The following is a 15686-nucleotide window of genomic DNA, read 5'->3' as shown; positions in this document are numbered from 1 at the left end:
GGCTTGGAAAGAAAAATGGCCAGATGTGCAGTTATACACCGATTCATGGGCTGTGGCCAATGGTTTGGCTGGATGGTCCAGGACTTGGAAGGAGCACAATTGAAAAGGACATTTGAGGAACTCTCTGAGTGGGCAAAGGATATAAAGATAATTGTGTCCCATGTTAATGCTCATCAGAATGTGACCTCATCAGAGGATGATTTAAATAATCAAGTAGATAAGCTGACCTGTTCTGTGGATAGTGGTCAACCTCTTACCTCAAACACCCCTGTCATTACCCAATTTGCTCATGAACAAAGTGGCCATAGTGGCAGAGATGTAGGCTATGCATGGGCCCAACAACATGGACTTCTACTAACTATGGCTGACTTGGCTATGGCTACTGCTGAATGCCAAATTTGCCAGCAGCAGAGACCAACTCTCAGCCCCTGATATGCCAGCAACTTGGTGGCAGGTTGACTACATTGGACCACTTCCATCATGGAAAGGGCAGTGTGGTGGTTTGAATAGAATAGATGGCCCCCAATATATTCAGTTGTTTATTTGTTTGTAGATTGTATCTGCAGTCACCTGGCTGGAGGCAATGTCACTGGGTGGCTCTTAAGGTGTGGTGGTGTGTTTCAGATTTCAATCTAAAGATATGCAAAGTGTGCCTAGCTGGAGTTCCTGAAGTGTGCTGTGTGGCTTTTGACCATTAGGCTTGTATTTCCCTGTCTCTGCTTGGTCCTGTGAAGGCAGGTCAGCTTCTTCTGCCATTATGGAACTTCCCCTGGATCTGTAAGCTTCAATAAATCCCTTCCTCCATAACTGCGCCTGGTCTGTAAGTTCATCTCAGCTAATTGAAGTTGTCCAGGAGTGGGGTGAGATGAATCTGACCATGTGGATTTTGGTCTTCTTGAACTTTTGTTTTGGAGGAACAGGCATGGACTTTGCACTTGCAACTGTGGATGCCTTCTGGAGTGGTAAGCCAAGTATTATGGATTATTCTTGCAAGAGTTTGAAAATGCTAAGTGCAGAGGGAATTGAACTTGGAGGCTTGGCTTATGAACTTTCTTTCTTTCTTTCTTTCTTTTTTTTTTTTGAGGTAGGGTTTCACTCTAGTCCAGGCTGACCTGGAATTCACTATGTAGTCTCAGGGTGGCCTCCAACTCATAATGATCCTCCTACCTCTCCCTCCTGAGTGCTTGTATTAAAGGCGTGTGCCACTACGCCTGACTGCTGCTGCTGCCCCTCCTCCTTCTTCTTCTTCTGAGGTAGGGTCTCACTCTAGCCCAGGCTGACCTGGAATTCACTCTGTAGTCTCAAGGTGGACTCAAACTCATGGTGATCCTCCTACCTCTGCCTCCTAAATGCTGTGATTAAAGGCATGCACCACCATGCCTGGCTGAACTTTCTTTAAAAAAAAAATTTTTTTTACTTTTATTTATTTATTAGACAGAGAGAGACAGAGACACACAGAGAGAGACAGAGAGAAAATGGGCACACCAGGGCCTGTAGCTACTGTGAATGAACTTCAGATGCATTTGCCACCATGTGTATCTTGCTTACATGGGATCAAACATGGGTCCTTAGGCTTCACTGGCAAGTGCTTAATCACTATGCCAGCTCTCCAGCCCCTTATGAACTTTCTAAGGGGAAGGAAAGACTACAGGGGATTTTGTTGGAACTGGACTACTGGCATATGGCCTAGCTGCATTCTCCTGCCCAGGCCCAGAAAGTTTGATCAACTTTAAATTTGTAAAGAACTGATGTGCTTGGATAAAGATATTGGACTGAGTGATTTAAGATTTTAAGTTGAAAAAAAAAAAAAAACCTCAAGTTAAAATTACAGGCACTGAGACTGGGTATAGTTTGTTTAAGTTGCTATTGTTAACACATTAGCAGTCTTAGGGAAGATGGCCAACTTCTTTACATTAAAACAATGGAGAAAATGCCTGAGGAAAGACTATGATAGAAATGCAAACTCTTTTTGGTAAAGAGATGACTGAAGAAGAAACCTGCTTTTCAAGGTCATGATTTATTTCATCCTTGAATTAAGAATATGGCTGTGTGCTGCACACCTGGTATTGAGTTTGGAAGCATGAAAACTGTGTGGAGTGGTCATAATGCACATGGTTTCAGGATCCACTGCTGAGATGTGGCATATAGGGAGGGTATGATGACCCTCATAAATAGGCTGCAAGAGCCTTTGGAAAATGGACCATGGTTTGAGTGGAGCCCCAGAGATGTTTTGGATATACTAGAACTGTGAAAGGGCTACCATGGAAGCTATTGGCTAAGGATGGCAGTTTTCCCTGGCTATTCAGCCCAGCTGGAGGGGCAGAACTGGAAAATTCAGAGACTGCCTGTCAGTCACTGGTTATGATACTGGACTTGAATTGCAGAATTTTGATGTTTTCTTGGTGGTTGTTGAGTTTGCATTGTTCTAGTATTTCTGTTATGCTTTTACCAGTTGAAAAATGTTTACTCTGTGCCCTTATACGTTGAAAGTATATAACTTGCTTGATTTTACAGGACTCATAGCTAAGAGACACTATTAAATCTCAGAGGAGACTTGAAATTTTGAGACTATCTGAAGTTGGTAATGATTGTGGAGACCTTTGAAATTCAACTGAATACAATTTACAATATGAAGTGGTTATGAATCTATACAGGACCACGGGTGGAATGTGTTTAAATGGATGACCCTCAATATATTCAAGATTTTATTACAGTTTGTAATTTAGATCTACAGCTACCTGGGTGGAGGAAGTGTCACTGGGCAGATCTTAGGGTCTAGCCCCAAGGTGTGGTGGAGAATTTGAAATTGAAATTCCTAAGTGTGCTGTTTTGGCTTTTGGCTCTCCTCTCTTTCTGTCTCTCTCTCTCCTTGGACCTGTGAAAGGTGGCCAGCTTCTTCTGCCATTATAGAGCTTCCCCTGGATCTGTAAGCTTTAATAAATCTTTTTCTTCATACTATTCCTCCCCCGGAAGTTCATCTTAGCAAACCTAAGGCTTTCTTCTACATCACCTATTAACCTTTTTTGTTCTTCCCTCCTTTTTTTTTTTTTTTTAATTGACAACCTCCATAACTGTAAACAATTTCACGTGGTAAGCCCCTCCCTTCCCCCATTTTCCCCTTTGAAACTCCACTCTCCATTATATCACCTCCTTCTTTTATTTTGATGTCATGATCTTTTCTTCCCATTATGATGGTCTTGTGTAGGTAATCTCCAGCACTGTGAGGTCATGGATATCCAGGCCATTTTGTGTCTGGAGGAGCATGTTGTAAGGAGTCCTACCCTTTCTTTGGCTCTTACATTCTTTCTGCCACCTCCTCCGCAATGAACCCTGAGCCATGGAAGGTGTGATTGAGATATTCCAGTGCTAAACACTCTTCTGTCACTTCTTCTCAGAGCCATGGTGCCTTCTGAGTCATCATAAGGTCATTGCCATCTGAAAAGAGAAAATTCTCTGGTGTAATCCCAGTTACCTTTTGGGGTGGTTTTGGTTTCAATTATGCTACACTCTAGGCTCACGTAGGGTGGCTGGGTCACTGCTCTGATTGCCTGTGCCAGGTGTTGTGTAGGTGAGCTCCCTTCCCCTGAGGCTTTCTGGGGCTTGCGCTGGCAGTGGGGGAGGGGAGGCTGTGGATGGTGGCTAAAGTTCTCCCACTGGTCCTTGCGATCCTCAGGAGTGCTCCTCTGTTCTTTCTTGCCATCCTCCCTTCATGTTTCTTGAGTTTGTGAGGAGCTCTGGTGTGAATGAAGAATTTCCTCACCTGGTTCTTCCTGTAGCTCAGGCCAAGCCTTGCAGCTGTGGTCACACAGACCTGGTGGTGCTGCTATTGTAGCCACTTCTGCCTGTTTCTGTGGGCTCTAGACCCTCTGGATCTCTCCTACTTCTTTGCTGCAGTTGATAATTTCTTATACTCCTCACTTTTTAGTAGAAGAGTGTATTTTTCTGGGTTTATTTTTGGTCTTTTCTTCCCTAGGCTGCTTTTGTGTGGTCCCTATGCCACCATCTTAACCAGAAGTCCTTGTTCACCTTTAAGTAACTTCTCACCTATGCTTTTGAAAGTAAGCCCAGTTCACTGGTGTAAGATTCATGAATGACTAAACACCACTCTGATTTAGGGGAAAAAAAAAACAAACAAACCTGCTTATTGGGGCCCAAGTTGCTGGGCTGTCTCATAGGAGGAAAGAGAGAGAACAATTGGCCTGAGTCTGGATACTTTGGGTTTTTATGGTGCTTTTCTTTTGAGAGGGGGTTACAGAAGAAAAAGGACTGAGGAATTCAGGGGAGAGCAGGGACCAAGCTAAGGAGGTAATCAATCAGAGTATGGATTGCCATCAGAAGAGGAGCCAGCTTGTCTGGTAGGAAAACTGTGGCCAAGGGCATTGTTAGGTCGGGAGAGTAAGGGTTAGGCAATGTAAACATCTGAAGTTGCATCAATCAGGCTGCTGTCATTCCCCTCCTTCATCTTGACTCCATCCTTGATTCTTGTCCTACCTAACAATTGGCTCTCTATGTTGGACACTGATAGGATGTTAATGTCCTGTCTGAATAAACAGATGTTTGTCCACACACCCCTTCCTCAAAAAAAACAAAACAAAACAAACAAACAAACAAAAAACCCACATAACACAGTTTGTGCCAGAACATGGGACACAATAGAGCCAAAGATAATTTGGGAAGAATAATTGCATGGTCTTTGCTATTGGCAGCAAGGCATGCAACTGAGGCTGAACCATATATGAGTTGGAGCATCCATAGGCATTACCTTAACATGCTTCCTAATTTGGCAAGAGGTGCTGTGCAGTCTTGCTATGGTAGCAGCTGAATGGGCTGTGTTATGGTTTGTAGGACACATAAGCAAGATTGAACTATCTGGAGTTGATGAGCCTGTTGCGGAAATCCAAGGGACAACTACTTCTATGTGAGCTAGAGTGGAAAGCCTCCTTAATAATTGGTTTTCACCATGTGAATATGGGGAAGCTTTGAAAATAATCAAAGATTTGAGCATGTATTGAGATTCATGAGAGTAATATTCTTGGGATGAGATTGTTGACAAATTGTCAGATCTGTGCTTAGCTGCTACTATGTGTAATAAGACATGCAACTGAGGTCCAGATACTACCTACTGGGAACATGCTTGGGTATGGGAGGAATGTGGCTACCATTTTCTGTGTTAGCCACTGATTTGGTGAATATTGGGATAAAGGAGAAGACAGGATGGAGCTGCTGCCTTGAACTTTCTTACAGCTGAGGAACCAAAAAGGAAAGAAAATACATTTTATTGTTGTTTTTTAAAAGTATTTATTTGAGAGAGAGAAAGAGGCAAATAGAAAGAGAAAATGGGCACACCAGGGCCTCTAGCCACTGCAAACAAACTCCAGATGAATGTGCCCCCTTGCTCATCTGGCTTATGTAGGCTCTGTGGAGTCAAACATGGGTTCTTAGGCTTCTCAGGCAAATACCTTAACTGCTAAATGATTTCCCCAGTCCAAAAATGCACTTGAAATCCATGTTAAAGAGTTCTTTTGTTATCCAAACACATGATGCAGAAAGAAAATAACACACTGTACCTATTTCCTTTTCATAGGCAATTTCTTATGCCACTCTGCCTTTAACATTTACCCAGAAAACAGTCTTATGTATGCACAGGAATGTGACAGTACAAGAATGTGCTGCTACTTCAGGCACAAACATTTTAAATTATTTTTTAGAGATTGGGTGTTGCATTAAAAAACCTGAGTGCTGGGATTAAAGGTGTGCACCACCACACCAGCATTTAAAATAAATTGTTTATTTGTGCCTTGAGATATTCTTGCTAGATAATCCAGACTGGCCTTGAATACTTGTATATACTTGAATACTAAGTATCACTAATACTATAAGGAGAATCAGGATGACTTCAAAGATATTAAAAAGGAAATAAATCCAGGTGTGGTGGTGCACACCTTTCATCTCAGCACTCGGGAGGCAGAGGTAAGAGGATCACTGTGAGTTTGAGGCCACCCTGAGACTACACAGTGAATTCCAGGTCAGCTTGGGCTAGAGTGAGACCCTACCTTGAACTCCCCCCGCCCCCCCCCAAAGGAAATAAAATGTGCCTCTTGGAACCATGAAATGTGTTAAAGGCATAGAAGTATATATGATGATAGCCCTGGCATGGAATTAAGGGCATAATTTTACCAAACTTTGTTTCAGTTTATACTCATTCATACAGATTTTCTTTCTCCTCTATGGGATAGAATTAAAAAAATTGGATCTGGGTTTCATTTAATGCTTGAAGAACTGGAAATTAGTGTATTAGATAGAGATTTTTATACACCTTAGTGATCATGTTAACAATAGCTTCCATTTCATCAACCAAGATTTAGCAAGAGTCTAGTGGGTAAAGAGACAAAGCAGGAAGCTCTATTTGCTGTGGTGTATGGCAAGCAGCAACAAATTCCAAGTCAAAACAGCAATATGTTGGGAGCCATAGAGCAAAAGTCTCTCCATTTTGCCTGGGCCTGTTCTTAAGTTGACTCATTTATTAGAAAGCTGGTCCCTCCAGCTTGCAATTAGGAATGTTGGTCAGCAGACTGCAGAATCTTATCTTTTGCAAAAGGCCAGTTTACTGTCAGGCTGTTAAGCCATTGAGGTCAGGCTGTTAAGCCATTGAGGCAAAGTTAGACAAACACTCGGTTACATCTCCTCTAGGTTCCCTAACAATTCCTCAGCCCTAAATCACATCAGCCAGCTTAACTCCCAACTCCCCGCTTTCTTCCCCTATATAACCATTGTGTAAAAAATAAAAATCTGAAGACCTTGATCAGAACATAGACTTGGTCTCTTTCTTTGTGTCTCTTGTCTCTCATCCAGGTTAATTTCCCCTCGGGTACTTGTTTGACTCCCCCCTGGCCAGGGCAAGTGGCGCCCGAACGTAGGGCCCGAGGTACGAAGTGTGACCTGGACATAGCTTGAGTGGACGGCTGTCCCCCACCCATTGGATCGCCACCCCACCGGCAGGTGAGTGAAGATCCGCATGCAGATCACCGCAGGAGTACTAATGACATAAAATTGTCTTCAGACTACTTTCTTTTTAGTAATAGGATTAATCAATTTGGTGTAATTTTTTAATAGCCTTATAAGAAAGATGGTTAATGATAGATGAGATAAATTGATTAAAGGAACTGGAAAGGAATTTTTCAATGTTGGGACATAGAGTGCTTGTTAAAAATGCCTTTTGCCGGGCGTGGTGGCACATGCCTTTAATCCCAGCACTTGGGAGGCAGAGGTAGGAGGATTGCTGTGAGTTCTAGGCCACCCTGAGACTCCATAGTGAATTCCAGGTCAGCCTGGGCTAGAGTGAGACCCTACCTCGAAAAAAAAAAAAAAGCCTTTTGAGGGCTGGAGAGATGGCTTAGTGGTTAAGTGCTTGCCTGTGAAGCCTAAGGACCCCAGTTCGAGGCTTGATTCCCCAGGACCCACGTTTGTCAGATACACAAGGGGGCGCATGTGTCTGGAGTTCGTTTGCAGTGGCTGGAAGCCCTGGCATGCCCATTCTCTCTCTCTCTCTCCCTCTATCTTCCTCTCTGTCTGTCACTCTCAAACAACAACAACAACAAAATAAAAATAAATGCCTTTTGAGTAGTACTTAGATCAAAATGTTCAAGTATGTAAATAAAGGTGTACAGATGTAAAAAAAAAAAAAGGAATTTTCAGGTTAAAATATGTTGGGATAGCTTGTTTAATCTTTATCAATTTAAGTCATGGGTAAAACATAAAATTGTTTTATGTTAATAAAAATTTCTGTGGCACATAAAATCAATAGCTATCAAGTTTAAGCCAAAATCACTGGTTGTCAAATAATGGTTTTTCTTTCAAAAACAAATTTATCAAGGGTTATATTAACATTTAGCTAGCTGTTTTGGTTCAAAAAAGACCAGATTCTATTCTACTGTATTAAAGTAACTGTCTCAATTTTGGCATCTTAAGTCCAGTGCTTATAGCAAAATTAACTCTTAAGACATATTCCCTACTTTAGGGTACAGCCTCATGCTCAAGCAATGGTCCTCATCTGAATATATATATATATATGTTCAAGCTCCATGGTTCTGTTTCCATTGTTTTCTGGGTAATTTGTACACACACGTATCTGAACTAATCAAATATGTTTTCACACAGGTGCTAAGACCTTATACTGTCTTACTTGTCCTTTTCTGACAATTTCTAGGTTAAATTAGTTAAGTTTGTAAATCAATTGGTACTGTTTTCAAGACTGGTAACAGGTTCTGCCTATATTTATAAATGTTAGATATTTAAAATGTGAGATGTGCCTACTTTCTATAACTCAGATATAAGGCTTATGCTGCCACAGTACAACAAAAAAAAATTTTTTTTAAATTTTTATTTATTTATTTTGGAAGTGACAGACACAGAGAGAAAGACAGAGGGAGAGAGAAAGAATGGGCGCGCCAGGGCTTCCAGCCTCTGCAAATGAATTCCAGACGTGTGCGCCCCCTTGTGCATCTGGCTAACGTGGGACCTGGGGAACTGAGCCTCGAACTGGGGTCCTTAGGCTTCACAGGCAAGCGCTTAACCGCTAAGCCATCTCTCCAGCCCACAACAAAAAATTTAAAGATAGGACAAAATGATTTTAGAAGCCCTTGCTCCATTCTTTAACTAAGTCTATTTCAGTAATTAAATGTGCTCTATATGTACATATATCCAGGCTGGTGTAACTTCCTTTCTAAGTGTGTTAATCACCTATGTAAAAGCCAAAGCCAATTGGATTCATTGGAATATACTCCTGTGTTCCTAAGTGTCTTTGGAGAGCCATTAATGACCTCTAAAATTAATCCTTAATTAACTTTTGGGTATCTGCATGGTCTTAAACACTCAGAGAGAAATGTATAACCAAAGATAAAAAATGCCTTAAATATGCCGGGTGTGGTGGCGCATGCCTTTAATCCCAGCACTCGGGAGGCAGAGGTAGGAGGATCGCCGTGAGTTCAAGGCCACCCTGAGACTACAGAGTTAATTCCAGGTCAGCCTGGACCAGAGTGAGACCCTACCTCAAAAAAAAACAACAACAAAAAAAAAAACCTTAAATATATGAATGGACTATTAAGTAACACAAGAGCTTTTCAAGAGGGGAAACAAAAAAACATTAAGACATCTTTTCCAGGATGCTGGCCAGTGGGAGAGGGATTGTGTGGTGCAAACTCAAGAGAAGAGCCAGGATGTCTCCTATGGAGCATGGACTAAAGAAGACTGGTTGAAAGAAAGCTTCAGTTTAGAATTGTAAGGGAGATGGAGTTCTGCGACTGGTAGTCCATATATGAGACAATTTTTGAAAGAGGAAAAGGAGAATGAAGGAGCCCAAGAGGTTTTAGGGTGTGGTGGTCATCTTTAGCTTTTTTGAGCTGAAAATGGAGTGGAATTATGCTGGAGGCTTTTCTCTTGTAGGATGTTAAGTGCCTTCATCTGTATTCCTGCATAAGCAAACAGAAGTCTGTATCTGGAAGCACAGAAAGCTAGAGAAGGGCCTATGAATGTGAAAAGTGATTATCAAGGGAGCAACAACTGGTTCTGTTGAAATGGAAACAAGTAAGAGGCTTAATTGTAGGTGTAGAGGCCTGGTATATGAGAATGAATTATGATTCAGAGGCATGTACAGGTTGAGTTTGAAGACAGCAGAGCAAGAAGAGTTGTAACTCAGAGCAATAGGTGTATCAGCTGATCACAGAGATGCCAAGTCACACACAAAAAAGATTATAAGTGGGCTATTCTATGAGGCTAATACAGCCCCAAATAATATTTGCTCAAGGTGGTTGTTGTAGTCAGGTTCACATTGCTGGTAGAAATCATGCAACCAAGAGCAGCTTGTGGGGAAAAAAAGAGGTTTATTTTGGCTTACAGGCTTTATTGAGAAGCTCCATGATGGCAGAGGAAAACAATTGCATGAGCAGAGGGTGGACTTCGCCTCCTGGCCAAAATCAGGTGGACAACAGGAACAGGAGAGTGTGCCAAACACTGGCAAGGGGAAACTGGCTGTAATACCCATAAGCCTACCCCCAACAATACACTGCCTCCAGTAGGCAAATCTCTACCAGCTGGGAACCTAGTATTCAGAACACCTAAGTTTATGGGAGACACCTGAATCAAACCACCACAGTGGTTAACATTTAGTTCTTCACAATTGGTGCCGTGTAAGGAGCCGTGGAGACGCCATTACAAGATGGCGCCGGTTTCTGGTTTCTTCTTGGTCACAGTTGAAGTAAATAAGCACAGTGCGCATGTTCACTTACGCAAGCGACCTGGTGTGGGCAGATGCTAATAAGGTATCCAGGGAGTAACCAATCACTGGCGGTCACATATCCTTTGGTAACCAATCATTAGTGGACATGCAGTCAAGAACCCTATATAACCCATGGCCTTTCCTGGTTCGAGGTCTTCGCATCTAGCAGCTTGGCAGTCCCCAATAAAGTGTGTATAGAAGAATCCTGATTGTGGCGTCTTCCTTGCTGGCGAGGTGGGTGCGACAAGTGGTGCCGAAACCCGGGAACAAAGACATCTTGCACCAGCGAAGATCCCTGTTTTTAGAAGGATTCAGAACTGACACACGGGACGGACGGATCCGGACTTTTTTCTGAGAGGTATGCTGCCCTGGGGGGTTGATCCTATTGTTGTGATTTTCTTCTTGCCCTGTGTGCTCATTATAGTTCTTGTTTGTTGTGTTTGTTGTTGCTGTAAGTCAGAGGTAGATAACTCTGCTGGCTGCCTGCTCTTGTACATAAAAGAGACAATCATGGGCAATATTCATTCGGGACCGTTACTCCGTGCTTTACAAGGATTGCTAAAAGAGAGAAATCTTAAAATATCAGAGGCAACTTTAAACGGATTTCTGAAGGAAATAGACCGGGCTGCACCCTGGTTTGTAGCTACGGGGTCATTGACGGTACCGTCTTGGGAAAAGTTAGGAAAAGATCTGCAACGGGAGAAAGACAACAATACGCTAAGACCGGGAACTTTGCCTTTGTGGAGGATGGTTAGAGCTTGTCTGGATGATAAGCGGTGTGAAAGGAAAGTGAAAGAGGGCCAGAGGACTTTAGCGGAACATCAGGACAGTATGTCAGAAACAGAAAAAAGGGAACAAAAAGGAAAACAGAATAAAAGGAAAGAACAAAATGTAATGAAGGTTAGTGGTAAAAAGGAAACTAAGCTTAAAGATTTAGAAGGTAATAATTTATATCCTTTATTAAGTGAATTCAAACATTTACATGTGGCAAGCTCATCAAGTTCTGAGACTGCTTCTGTAAGATCTTTTAAATCCTCAGACAGCGAAGGGGAGTTGGACTTGTATGATGAGGCTGTGTTAGAGGAGGAAGCTGCCAAGTATCAGGCTGAGAGATATCGCCCTGACCCACCTGTTGTGCCTTCTGCCCCACCCTTAACAAATAGGGAAGTGCCGAGATACATGGAGGGAACTTCTTTCTGTAAGCCAAAAGAAATAAGAAAAATTCAACAAATATTTCCAGTGTTTGACGATCCAGCTCAGGGCCGATATCATGAGCCCATAGGGCATAAACAGTTAAAGGATCTTGCAGAGTCAGTTAGGACGTATGGGACTAATGCCTCCTTTACTCAGGCTCAGGTAGAGAGACTCACTGCTCATGCAATGACTCCTGCAGATTGGTATAATACAGTGAAAGCCTGCTTAACAATGGGACAATATCTTGATTGGAAATCTATCTATCAAGATGCCTGCGCCACTCAGGCTAGACAAAATGCTGCTAATGGTCAGCCATTTTGGACTTATGAAATGTTGACTGGCCAGGGACAATGGACGGTTAATCAGACGGCCTACCCTGTGGAGGTATATGGACAGATTAACCAGATAGCTGTACGAGCATGGAAAAGCCTGCCCAATAAAGGAGAAGTTACTGGCAACTTAACAAAAATAGTTCAAGGCACAAATGAACCTTTTTTGGATTTTGTGGCAAGAATGATGGAGGCTGCAGGTAGAATTTTTGGAGACCCTGATACTGCTATGCCCCTTATAGAACAGCTTGTTTATGAGCAATGTACAAAGGAGTGTAGAAATGCTATTACACCATGGAAAGGAAAAGGGCTTAATGCCTGGATGAAAGCATGCAGAGAGATAGGAGGTCCTTTGTCTAATGCGGGGATAGCAGCAGCTGTCCTTGCTGCACAAAGGGTTAGAGACATTACTTGCTATAATTGTGGGAAAAGAGGACACATAAAAAGGCAGTGTAATAGTCAGATTCCAGGAAGTCAAGACAGAGTTAATGTACAGAAGAAAGTTCCTGGGATGTGTCCACGTTGTGGGAAGGGCAAACATTGGGCCAATGAGTGTAGGTCAGTTAAAGATATTAAGGGGAGAGTGCTCACAAATGATTCTAATAGCCAGCCAAAAAACGGACAGAGGGGCCCTCGACCCCAGGGCCCTCAAATGTATGGGGCCATGAGTGTCGAGCCACCCAAGGTATCCATGAGGCCACCGGGGAGCCACGGAGAGCCACTCCGGGTTCTGCAGGATTGGACCTCTGTGCCACCACCCGAGCAGTATTAACACCACAAATGGGCTGTCAACCAATCCCCTCTGATTTTAAAGGACCCCTGCCCCCTGATACAGTAGGCTTGGTGCTAGGACGCTCATCTTCAGCTCTGAAAGGCTTAATTGTTCACCCTGGAGTCATTGATGAGGATTATGAAGGACAAGTAAAAATTCTGTGCTCTTCCCCTAGAGGGATATCTTCTATTTCCTGTGGGGATCGTATTGCTCAACTTTTAGTATTGCCTAGCCTACATGGCTTGTTCCCTCATAAAAAGGATACTAGGGGAACAAGAGGTCTTGGATCCTCCGGAGGAGGATGTGCCTATGTCTCACTGGATCTGGATGAAAGACCAACCTTGGAGTTAATTATTCAAGGAAAAATTTTCTCTGGTATCTTAGATACGGGAGCAGATACTAGTATCATCTCCACCAAATGGTGGCCTTCTAATTGGCCTGTCAATCAGTCTTCACAAACCTTACAAGGGCTGGGATATGAGTCTTCTCCAAGTATAAGTGCTCAGGCTTTAAAATGGAGGGATCATGAAGGACGTGCGGGAGAATTCATACCATATGTACTCCCTTTACCAGTAAATTTGTGGGGACGAAATATTTTACATCAGATGAAGTTTAAATTGACTAATGATTACTCTAGTCAGAGTCAACAAATTATGAGAGATATGGGGTGTGTTCCAGGAAAAGGATTAGGAAAAATGTTACAAGGAAGTCCAGAGCCTGTGACTGTTACTCAAAAATTAGATCGAAAAGGACTGGGTTTTTCCTAGGGGCCATTGAGGATGCTTTGCCCATACCCTGGGTGACGGAGGCACCTGTGTGGGTACCCCAATGGCCTCTCATCTCCGAGAAATTAAGAGCAGCAAAAGAACTTGTGCAGGAACAATTAGAGCAGGGACATTTAGAATCCTCACAATCACCCTGGAATACTCCTATTTTTGTGATCAAGAAAAAGTCAGAAAAATGGAGACTTTTACATGACCTGAGAGCTATTAATACTCAAATGCAAATTATGGGACCTATACAAAAAGGTCTGCCCTTATTGTCAGTTCTGCCAAAACATTGGAAACTTATTATAGTGGATATTAAAGACTGTTTTTTCTCCATCCCTTTGCATCAAAGTGATAGACAAAGATTTGCCTTTACTTTACCATCTGTCGATCATGAGGAACCTGATGCTAGATATTAGTGGAAGGTCCTGCCACAAGGCATGGCCAATAGCCCAACTATGTGTCAATTGCTTGTTTCTCATGCCATTAAGCCAATAAGACAACAATTTCCAAAAATAAAAATTTGCCATTACATGGATGATATTTTATTATGTGGGCAATCTGGAGAGGACCTAAAAGTAGCTTATTCGAGATTAAATGAATCTTTAAAATGAAAAGGTTTAATAATTGCTCCTGAAAAGGTACAAGAAGGAGTAATAGGTAATTTCTTAGGTACAAAAATATATCCTGATAAAATTACCCCTCAAAAGGTCACAATCCGTAGAGATCATTTAAAAACTTTAAATGATTTTCAAAAATTATTAGGAGACATTAATTGGCTTAGACCTTTTTTGAGGATTTTCACATCTGAGTTAAAACCTTTGTTTCAAATTTTAGAAGGAGAAGCTCATATTACTTCTCCTCGTAATCTTAACCCTGAAGCTATTAAGGTATTAGAAAAAATAGAAAAGGCTATACAAAGTTCTCAGTTAATTAGAATAATGGAAGATCAACCTTTTTCACTGTGTATAATACAATCATCCTTGTTACCCACTGCTGTTTTGTGGCAGGATGGACCTCTGTTATGGGTCCATTCTCATTCCTCTCCAGGAAAAGTTATTGGACATTATCCTACGTTAGTTGCAGAGCTTGCTTTAAAAGGACTTCAACTAGCCATCACACATTTTGCCAAATTTCCTGAAGCAATAATTGTTCCCTATACTACATTTCAAGTTCAAACTCTCTATGCCACTATTGACATGTGGGCCATTTTAAGATGCACCTTTTCTGGAGAAATAGATAACCATTATCCTAAACATCCACTATTACAGTTTGCTCTCACTCAAGAAATAATTTTCCCTAGGATTACTAGTTCTCAACCTCTTTTAGGAGCTATAGACATTTATACTGATGGATCAAAGACAGGTCTGGGGAGCTATGTTATTGACCAAGTGCCAGTACAATTACAATTTAATTTAACTTCCCCACAATTGGTGGAATGTGCAGTAGTTGCTTTGGTGTTGCGACAATTTTCAAGACCTATTAATATTATCTCAGACTCCCATTATGTTGTAAATGCTGTTAAACAATTAGAAGTTGCTGGACCTATTAATACTAAAAGTAAAGTAGCACATATCTTTCATGATATTCAAAATTCTATCAGAAATAGGTGTCATCCCTTTTTTATACAACATATTCAAGCTCACACTCTGTTGCCTGGCCCTATGGCTAGAGCTAATGATTTGGCTGATGTCGCCACAAAACACCTTTTTTGGGTTGCAAACAGGTACGAAGCTGCTGTAGATTTTCATAAACTGTATCATGTTCCTGCTCAAACCTTAAGATATAAATTTCAGCTAACTAGAGCTGAAGCTAGAAATATTGTACTCCAATGTCCTAATTGTGCAGAGTTCAGACATACTCCTTGTCTGGGCGTTAATCCTCGAGGCTTGCGCCCCTTACATTTGTGGCAAATGGATGTAACTCATATTCCTGCTTTTGGAAAAATGAAATATGTTCATGGCTCTGTGGATACTTACTCTGGTATTATACATGCCACGGCCCTTGCTGGGGAAAAGGTGTCCCATGTCATCACTCATTGCTTGGAGGCCTGGGCTGCTTGGGGAAAACCCTACAGTCTTAAAACAGACAATGGTCCGGCCTATACTTCAAAGACTTTTCAGCAATTTTGTCAATGCTTAGGTGTAGAACACAAGACAGGACTACCTTATAACCCACAAGCACAAGGAATTGTGGAACGTGCTCATGGTACACTCAAGACATATTTATCTAAACAAAAAGGGGGAATAGGCCCCACGATGTTGGGATCTAGAGAAACTATTTCCCTAGCTCTTTTTACACTTAATTTTTTAAATTTGGACGTGATGGGTACCTACATTGTCTGCCACCAT

The sequence above is a fragment of the Jaculus jaculus genome, unplaced genomic scaffold (genome assembly GCF_020740685.1).
Source record: "Jaculus jaculus isolate mJacJac1 unplaced genomic scaffold, mJacJac1.mat.Y.cur u25, whole genome shotgun sequence".
NCBI classification, from domain to species: Eukaryota; Metazoa; Chordata; class Mammalia; order Rodentia; family Dipodidae; genus Jaculus; species Jaculus jaculus.
Note: the sequence above shows the minus strand (reverse complement) of the source record.